At 42.2% G+C, this 8,456-nt stretch overlaps 1 pseudogene; it reads left to right on the plus strand.

Annotated features, from left to right (window-relative positions):
- The first annotated feature begins 1,178 nt into the window (after positions 1–1,178).
- LOC102257537 lies at positions 1,179–5,083 on the plus strand (annotated as a pseudogene).
- The last annotated feature ends 3,373 nt before the right edge of the window (positions 5,084–8,456 follow it).

An 8,456-nucleotide genomic window follows, 5' to 3' on the forward strand; every position in this document is an offset into this window, starting at 1 on the left:
GGGAGGCTGGCTGGGGCGGGCCTCCGCGTCACCATGGCAGCGAGAACGCAGCGGCGACGCTGTAGCTGAACGAGGCTCTGCTCCGAAGGGCTGGGGACCGCGATGGTGAACCAGACCGACCGACCGACGATTGAAGAGGTAAGTGCTGAAAGGCGGCGGGTAACTGGGAAGTCCTGCCAGCGGAGCGGCCAGATCAGAACTGGGGACACGCGGAGGGGCGAGGGGGGGCGAAGAAGGAGGCAGAAGTTTGGAACCCGCTCTGAGTTCACAGGTTCTTAGTGTGCATTCCTGACTCAGACTTCCAGAACTTGGAGACAAGCGGTAATGCGCTTCCCTTTCTCAACCTGGACCCCGTCGTCCCTAAATACCGCTGGCCCTCCAGAGGGATGGCTGCTTAAGATGGATAGAGTACTGAAAATGGAATACAGCACAAAAAAGTTGGTAATATTAGTATCAACTTCCTAGAGTGTGAGAAATTTAAGCACCGGGAATGTTATGTAGTGTGTAGTCAAAGGTTGGCCCCATTAGCATCCTGGTCACTGTTTTCCCGGCCTGTTCCCTGGCGCAGACCGAGTGTAGAGGTGGCTAGAAAACTGCCTCCACCACTAATTGGCAGGGCCTATTTCCTATTCGCCGGGGGCAATAAAATAAACTCTATTTCCAAGAGTTATTTACTGTGACGGCCAATTAAGATGATGTAGATGATAGCACTTTGTAACTGTAAAGTGCTATAAAAACTTCTGCCGCAGAATATGAATGCTGCCTTTCGAGTTTAATACTGAATTTCTGAGAAGACGGGAAGTGCATGTCAGAAGCAGAGCTCCCAGTATCCCTCCTGCTTGTCTTCGGAATCCTTGCTCTGGTCTTAGACTGATATATGTGAGGAGAAGGGAAAATGCATCCTTGTTTCACGAATGATAGGGAAGCATTACTCTTTAGTTTATTACCATTCAAACCTAAGTGACTAGTTTTTTAAATGCTATTAGGATAGCCCCGCTGTGATGAGAAGATCTTGGGCTGGAGTTCCTGTTAACCAGCATCTATTTCTGATACTTAGACTTACATTGGTAGGTTTGAGGCAGGGGCTGACCCCACTAGGTTAGTTTAGCTTTGGGAATTTTATTTTTTCCTGTCCTGTATTTTTACACATTTCTTCCTCCTCTTATTTCAAGGTGGCCCTGACCTGGCTCTTCTAGGGACGGTGAAGATGGGGACCCATGTGGTTATGAGACTCTGTAGCTCCCTGGTGCCAGCAGAGCCCTCTGTAAGTTTCTGGTGTACTTTTTAGAGGAGCATGCCAACAGTACTGGATTTTCAGTACAGTTCTACAGCCCGGGGGTTTCTCCATAAGGACTCAGATCCTGGAACTAAATTATAATATATTTGCTTTCTTTTCTTTTTTTAAAAAAAACATACATATTCTGACTATATTTTATTGATTTTTTACAGAGAGGAAGGGAGAGGGATAGAGAGTTAGAAACATCGATCAGCTGCCTCCTGCACACCTCCTACTGGGGATGTGCCCGCAACCAAGGTACATGCCCTTGACTGGAATTGAACCTGGGATCCTTCAGTCCGCAAGCCGACGCTCTATCCACTGAGCCAAACCAGTCAGGGCTTGCTTTCTTTTCTTGCTTCCCCTTATGGAAACTCTACCTATCTTCATCTGAAATTAATAAAACCACGTAGAGGTTGAATAATTCTACAAATTAGTCAGAACAAATGCATTGTTTAAGATTTAAATAATGTTTCTGTAAAAACAAGTATGTTAATTATAGAGCATTTGAAAAATATTGCAAACCATGATTTTAAAAATGTATAATCCTTCCATCCAGAAGCAATCACTCTTAATATTTTAGAATGTTTTCTTCTAGTCTTTTTTTCCATGTGTATTATTTACATATTTGAGGTCATATATACATACTTTTTGACTTTTGCTTTTTTACCTTAATGTTTGTTGATACAAAATTATTAAAATGTTTGTTTTAATGTGGGTACAAATGTTTGGTAAACATTATAATGTCTGTAATTTTCTTTGCCTTTCCACTATTGTTGAACTGTTAGGTTTCACTCTCCCCATTGTAAAAAATAGTTGATTTTCTCATTTAAGACCATTTTAATTAGGGCAGAGTCCCAGCAGTGGAATCCCTAGGTCAAAGGATGTGAACATTTTAAGTAATAAGTTACCTTTTAACAGAAGAATTGTGGTGTCAGATTTTGTATGCATTCCGAAGAAGACAGAGGGACATTAGTTGGGAGATAGAAAGGTCCTATGGCTTCCTCTTGCAATGAGACCTTGAGTCCTGCAAAAAGACTCTTTCATGAGAGTGTAATTAGTAATGTGGAGTCCTAACGCATTATCAATGGCAGTCCAGAGACATGGGGGAGAAACTCAAGAATCTCTTCCAAAATATCCACCAGATGTCGCTCGTCTTAGTTTAGTTTTTACCTGCAGGATAGCTGGCAGAACACTTTGAAATGTAAATTTTAAAAATTCATGTTAAATATATTTGCATATTTGCTTTGGTTCAGTTTATATTAAGCACTAGCATCTGGTGATTACTTTGGCAACACCCTACTCTAGTCTCTCACCATTCTGTCTCTTTTTCCCTTTTCCTACCCACTCAGTCTGTCACACTTTGTACACTCTGTCCCCACATAATTAATATTGGAGTCTCGGTTTTACTAGTCTTTGTTTTACTACTCTTTTTTTTAGTCTTGTTTCTTGCTTGTGTGTGTATGTATTTATGTGTATCTCAGTTCTTGAAATTTTTTTGCTTAAAAAAATAAAAACATAAAAGAATAGGACCTGGCATATAATATCATATAATAGATGCTCAACATATAATTAATGAATAATTAATGAAAGAATACATTGATGAAGAGAGAAAAATATAAAAGGATGCCAGAAATTATTATTATTGTTGTTAAAATGTTTTTATTGATTTGCTTTTCTTTTTTAAAATATGTTTTTATTGATTTTTTTAGAGAGGGGGGAAAGGAAAGGGGAAGGGATAGAGATATAGAACCATTGATGAGAGAGAAACATCAATTGGCCACCTCCTGCACGCCCCCTCCCCCCCTTACTGGGGATCGAGCCTGCTATCTGGTCATGTGCCCTGACCAGGAATTGAACCAGTGACCTTTTGGTGCATGAGATGATGCTCAATCAACTGAGCCACACTGGCCAGGGCCAGAAATTATTTATATTTGTCTTGGAAATACAGTAAAAGAGACAAAGATTCACATTCCTAAATTATGTGAATCATGTTCCATATGATATCATACATGCTATGACCTTTGAATTTTGAAGAGAGGAAGATTCATTCATTTAGTCAGTCAATATCTATTGAGCATCTACTATGTATCAGGAAATATTCTTAGTTCCCAAGATTAACCAGTAACAAAACAGACAAAATTCCCTGTCCTCATGGGGAAGTTTACATTCTGGGAAGGAGGATGCTGACAATAAACAAATAAACAAGTAAACATAGAATATACAAGATGGGATGAATGCTAGGAAGAAAAAAAGATAAATCAGGTTTGGGAGTGCTGGCGTAAGGGGATGCTGTCATTTTAACTAGAGTGATCAGAGAAGGCCAAACAGCTAACATGACATTTGAGCAGGAATGAACTATGGGTTATCTGGGAGATGAGTGTTCCAGACAGATTATGATCATATCTGTCTTGATTTTAACAAAATCAAGAGTGGTCAGAGAAGTTTCACAAAGAAGTGGGACTTGAATTAGGCATAGTGAAGATCTGAGTAGCAGAAGTGTGGCAGCCTTTTTTCCTCTCTTAGCCCTTGTGAGACTGCCTGCACCCTCCTTCCTCTGCTGCTGCCCAGCTCCAGGATCAGGGAAGCCATGGGTTTTGGAGACCTGAAAATCCCCACTTGCCTCCTGGTGCTCAGCAACTACCTGGTGGACAAGCGCTATATCGAGGGGTATGTGCCGTCACAAGCAGATGTGGTATTTGAAGTGGTATCCAGCCCAATACCTGCCAGCTTGTATCATGCCCTACTTTGGTATAATCACATCAAGTCTTCCGAAAGGGAAAAGGCCAGCCTGCCAGGAGTGAAGAAAGCTTTGGGCAATATGGCCCTGCTAATATGGAAGACACCCCAGGAAGTGGAGCTACAGATAGGAAAGACAATGATGACATTGATCTCTTTGGATCTGAGGAGGAGGAGGAAAGTGAAGAAGCAAAGAGGCTAAGAGAAGAATGCCTTGCACAGTATGAGTCAAAGAAAGCCAAAAACCTGCACTTGTTGCTAAGTCTTCCATCTTAGATGTGAAACCTTGGGCTGTTGAGATGGAAATGGCAAAATGAGAGGAGCGTGTCAGGAGCATTCAAGCAGATGGCTTGGTCAGGGGCTCTTCTAAACTAGTTCCAATATGGCATGGAGTTTATAAACTTCAAATGCAGTGTGTAGTAGAAGACGATAAAGTTGGAACAAATATGCCAGAGGAACGGATCACTGCTCTTGAGGACTATGTGCAGTCCATGGACATGGCTGCTTCCCACAAGGTCTAAAATGCATTCTGGATCATTGCTTTAAATGAAAGCTTGAAAGATAAAAGAATGGTGGGACATTCCGGACAGAGGGACAGTCGTGAAGGCATGAAGGTGAGAATGAGCCCTGTAAATCTGTGAGACAGTGTGGAGCTTGCGAACCTGAGCCTCGGCAATTTGGGAAGGGGGGAGGCTTTAAGAGCTGGGAGTGAGGAATTCATATTGGACATGCTAGGAAGGGGAGTGTTTGAAGACATTTGAGCAGTCTAAGGAAGATTACAGGGTGCGGAAGGGCAGAAAAGCCTGGGGACAAAGAGCAGTTTAGGAACTAGGACACGTTTGGGATGTTTGCCTGTAAATATGAGCCCTTTTGTGTATATTTATGCTGATGTCTCTAAAGATAAGTGCAATAGAAAATTTAAACACATACTACTGCCAAGAAACTCGTTAATGTGAGAAAACAGAAGGAAGATTAAGAAATTATTTCAGAGAGTCACTTAAAATATTTCTATTGACAATTCTATTTGTTTATTCAAACTGCCTTTCTGCTTCTCCATAGTCACTAATGATGGCCCATAATAGATGTGTGAAATTTTACATAGGTGAGAATTTCACACATCTTCTACACAAGGAGAAGTCACAGTCAATATTTTCACCAATGACATTTCCTTTTATTGCTCTAAGTCTCACTTGAGCTAACATGTTCTTGTCTATATTAATAGAAGTGATGAATGTCTTTTGAGTTTGCTGATGTCTCCTACACTAGCTCATTCATTCATTCACTCATTCATTCAACTAAAAACATTTAATGAATAACCTCTTTGTAGCAAGCATCATATAAAAGATTGCATAATGATGAAGAAACTGGACTTTAGCTTCAGCACTAAGTAGCTATAGGGTCTGGAGCAAATTACTTATCCTCCAAACCTCTCTTTCTTCATAAGTAAAATAGGGACTGTATCAAAAAATCTACTCTTTATTGTAATTGTGACCATCAAATGAGCTAATAATGTATCTAAGTGCTTAGTACAGGGCTTAGTACAGCACATAGTTAAAGCTTGATTTTGCTATATTACAGTTGTATAGCTTTTGGTTTTAGTTGGTGAGGGAGGTATGTACCATCATTGTTAAAATAATGCAGGGCTCAGGAAGCCTGGTATAATTTTAGAAATCAGGCAGCGACATGCAGGCAGCAGCTTGCTTGGGCTCTGCCTCTCCTCCCAGGCAGAGTGACTGACAGGCCTGCAGCAGTGGGAGGTGTTCCAGCTACCCAGAGTGGCCTGCTGTTTTCCCACACAGGGGCACTGTGGGATGCAGATCATTGTTCTAGTTATTCCCAGTTCTTTTAGCTAACCCTCTTTTCCTCCTAGCTCTTATGTTGATATCACAATAGGGTGGGATGGGAGGATGGAAGGAATAGTAAATGTTAGTGCTACTGAGAGCAAAAGCTCAGTTCTTCACCTGAGTCATGTTCTAAAGCAGCCCATGATAAATATGGTGAATGTATATTCTGAGCAAAAAAAAAATTGAGATTATATGGCCCAACATGAATTTTGTGCTTTTTCCAAGTGTGAGAGAAAATTAAATACAATACATCATAACTTTGGGGACATTTCAATAGTTGTATGGGGACAATGGAATACTTTGAAATTGTACTAAGTTTAAATGAATTAAAATTAAATGCCATTTAAATTTTAGATCCACATTTTCATTAGCCACATGTGGCTAGTGGTCACTGTATTGGACAGTACAGATATAGACATTTCCACCCTCACAGGAAGTTCTATTGGACACTACTGCTGTAGACTATGTGGTTGGTATAAGTATAGATTTTCAGGGAAAAGTGCAATCTTGGACCATATGCCCTATAGTAAATCTTTTCTCAGTTCACCACAACGCTCTCCTTAATTCCTCCAGCATAGGGTTGGGCTTCAGAGACACTAGCTGTGTGACTCTAAGCACCTCTCCTCTCCTAGCCTTGGTTCCTACATCTGTGAAATGAGGGAGTTGGGCCAAATGAAATATTTTTAAAATATGTTTTTATTGATTTCAGAGAGGAAGGGAGAGGGAGAGAGAGTTAGAAGCATCAATGATGAGAGAGAATTACCGATTGGCTGCCACCTGTATGCCCTGTACTGAGGATAGAACCCTCAACCCTGGCATTGTCCTGACCCGGAATCTAACCGTGACCTACTGGTCATAGGTCGGTGCTCAACCACTGAGCAATACTGGCTGGGTGAGATTTTTTTTTGAAGCTTTAAAATTCAGTGATGTAATGAGTCTTTTCCCAGGAGCATTGAGGTCAGGGGTCTTCCTTTGATAAATGACTTGTTTGAGAAACAGCGACCTCTTGGTAACAGCAGAACCTCCCTCTGATGTCTCAATATTTTCTACTGTGTCTATGCAATTTTATGCTCTTGAAAGTGGCATAAAAAGGCCTTGTTGCATTACCATGAGTTAGTGACTCACCTGAGAGTGTAAGGACTGTGGTTCTGATGAGGGGAGTTCTTGGCAACTAAATTCCCGGACAGGTTGTGAAGGATGGTCTTCTAACTTGTGGGCTGCTCAGGTTCAGTTTGATTTGTCGCCATGGTTTTGCCCCAGCCTTAGCCAGAATGGAACCCACAGTATTCAACCAGCAGCAGCCACTTAACACCTCTGCTGGCTTTCTGCTTCCTGCTTGCTGTGGTCAGAAGGAAGGTGTCTCTCTTCTCAGAAGCATCTTTGTTTAGCAGCTTTCAACATGCAGGCAAGATGTTGCTAGTTCTGGCTGCTCTGGGTAAAGATTTTTTTCCTACTGACCCGAGGAGGCGGTCATTATGTTGCCTAAGAGCCACGACTGACTTTCTTGCTAAGGTTCTAATGGCGACTTGGGGAGAGAATCTGTCCCTTCTGCAAAATTATGAGTGTAGAGTCCTAGGTCCTCAAACCGTCTCTGTTACTGAACTGCTGTGTCCTTGGACAAGGCCCCAGCCCCTCTGAGCCTTAACACTCCATAAACCCGTTCCCTCCGCCTGGGAGCAGGCGGTGTACATATACGTACTATGGGTGCTCTTCCAGCTTCCTATTTCCTACAGAAACAAGAGTGTGCACTGAGAGTACAACCGGCTCGTGTTCTTAACAATAAATAAGCCCTATGACTTGAATAAGAAGAAACAGAGGGGATAGCTCTTTCACTTGAGCAGACTTTACTTAACTCTTTCAAAAGCACCAGGACATTTTTGCTGTTTTTATTTCAATTAAAACCCATTTGATTAATTTAAAACTTATTAAAAATATGGATTTTACATTTTAGAAGTTATTCTAAAAAGAAAGGAAGGTGTTTTTTGTTTTGTTTTTTGGTCAAAGCCTGGTCATCCTTGGTTTACCCTTGATGTTTCTGTGGTGATCCTGTGTGATTTGCTTAGCTTTCTTTCAATTAAATGTGTTCTAATACCATCAATAACTAAAGTTTTCTCTCTCTCTCTCTCTCTCTCTCTCTCTCTCTCTTCCTTCTGAAAGGTTCTTCTCTTTTTCTTTTTCTCTCCCTTTTGCTTCCTCTTTAGCCTAACCTCACTGTCCAGGCCCCATGTGGAAAAAGGTTGCTGTTTTCCGCTGGTGTGGCAGAGGGGAGAGGCTGTAATCCTCTGATTCACTCCCTTTCCCGCCCGCCACGCTGAGTTGCTCGCGGCTTTAATCAGCAGATCCGAAGTGTGTGCAGCGCGCGCGCTCTCAGACACGCCTGTCTGCAGACCTGGTGTGTGCGTATGTGACTGCAAGTGCATGCACACGCCGGCACGCCCGTGTGTGTGCGTGTGTGCGTGTTCACGTGCGCGCGTATGTGCTCGTGTGTGCGCGCGTGTGCGTGTGTGTGCGCGCGTGTACGTGTGTGTGTGCGCGTGTGCGTGTGTGTGTGCGCGTGTACGTGTGTGTGTGCGTGTGCGTGTTGTGGCGCGCGCTCA

Source organism: Myotis brandtii, unplaced genomic scaffold (genome assembly GCF_000412655.1).
Source record: "Myotis brandtii unplaced genomic scaffold, ASM41265v1 scaffold105, whole genome shotgun sequence".
NCBI classification, from domain to species: domain Eukaryota; kingdom Metazoa; phylum Chordata; class Mammalia; order Chiroptera; family Vespertilionidae; genus Myotis; species Myotis brandtii.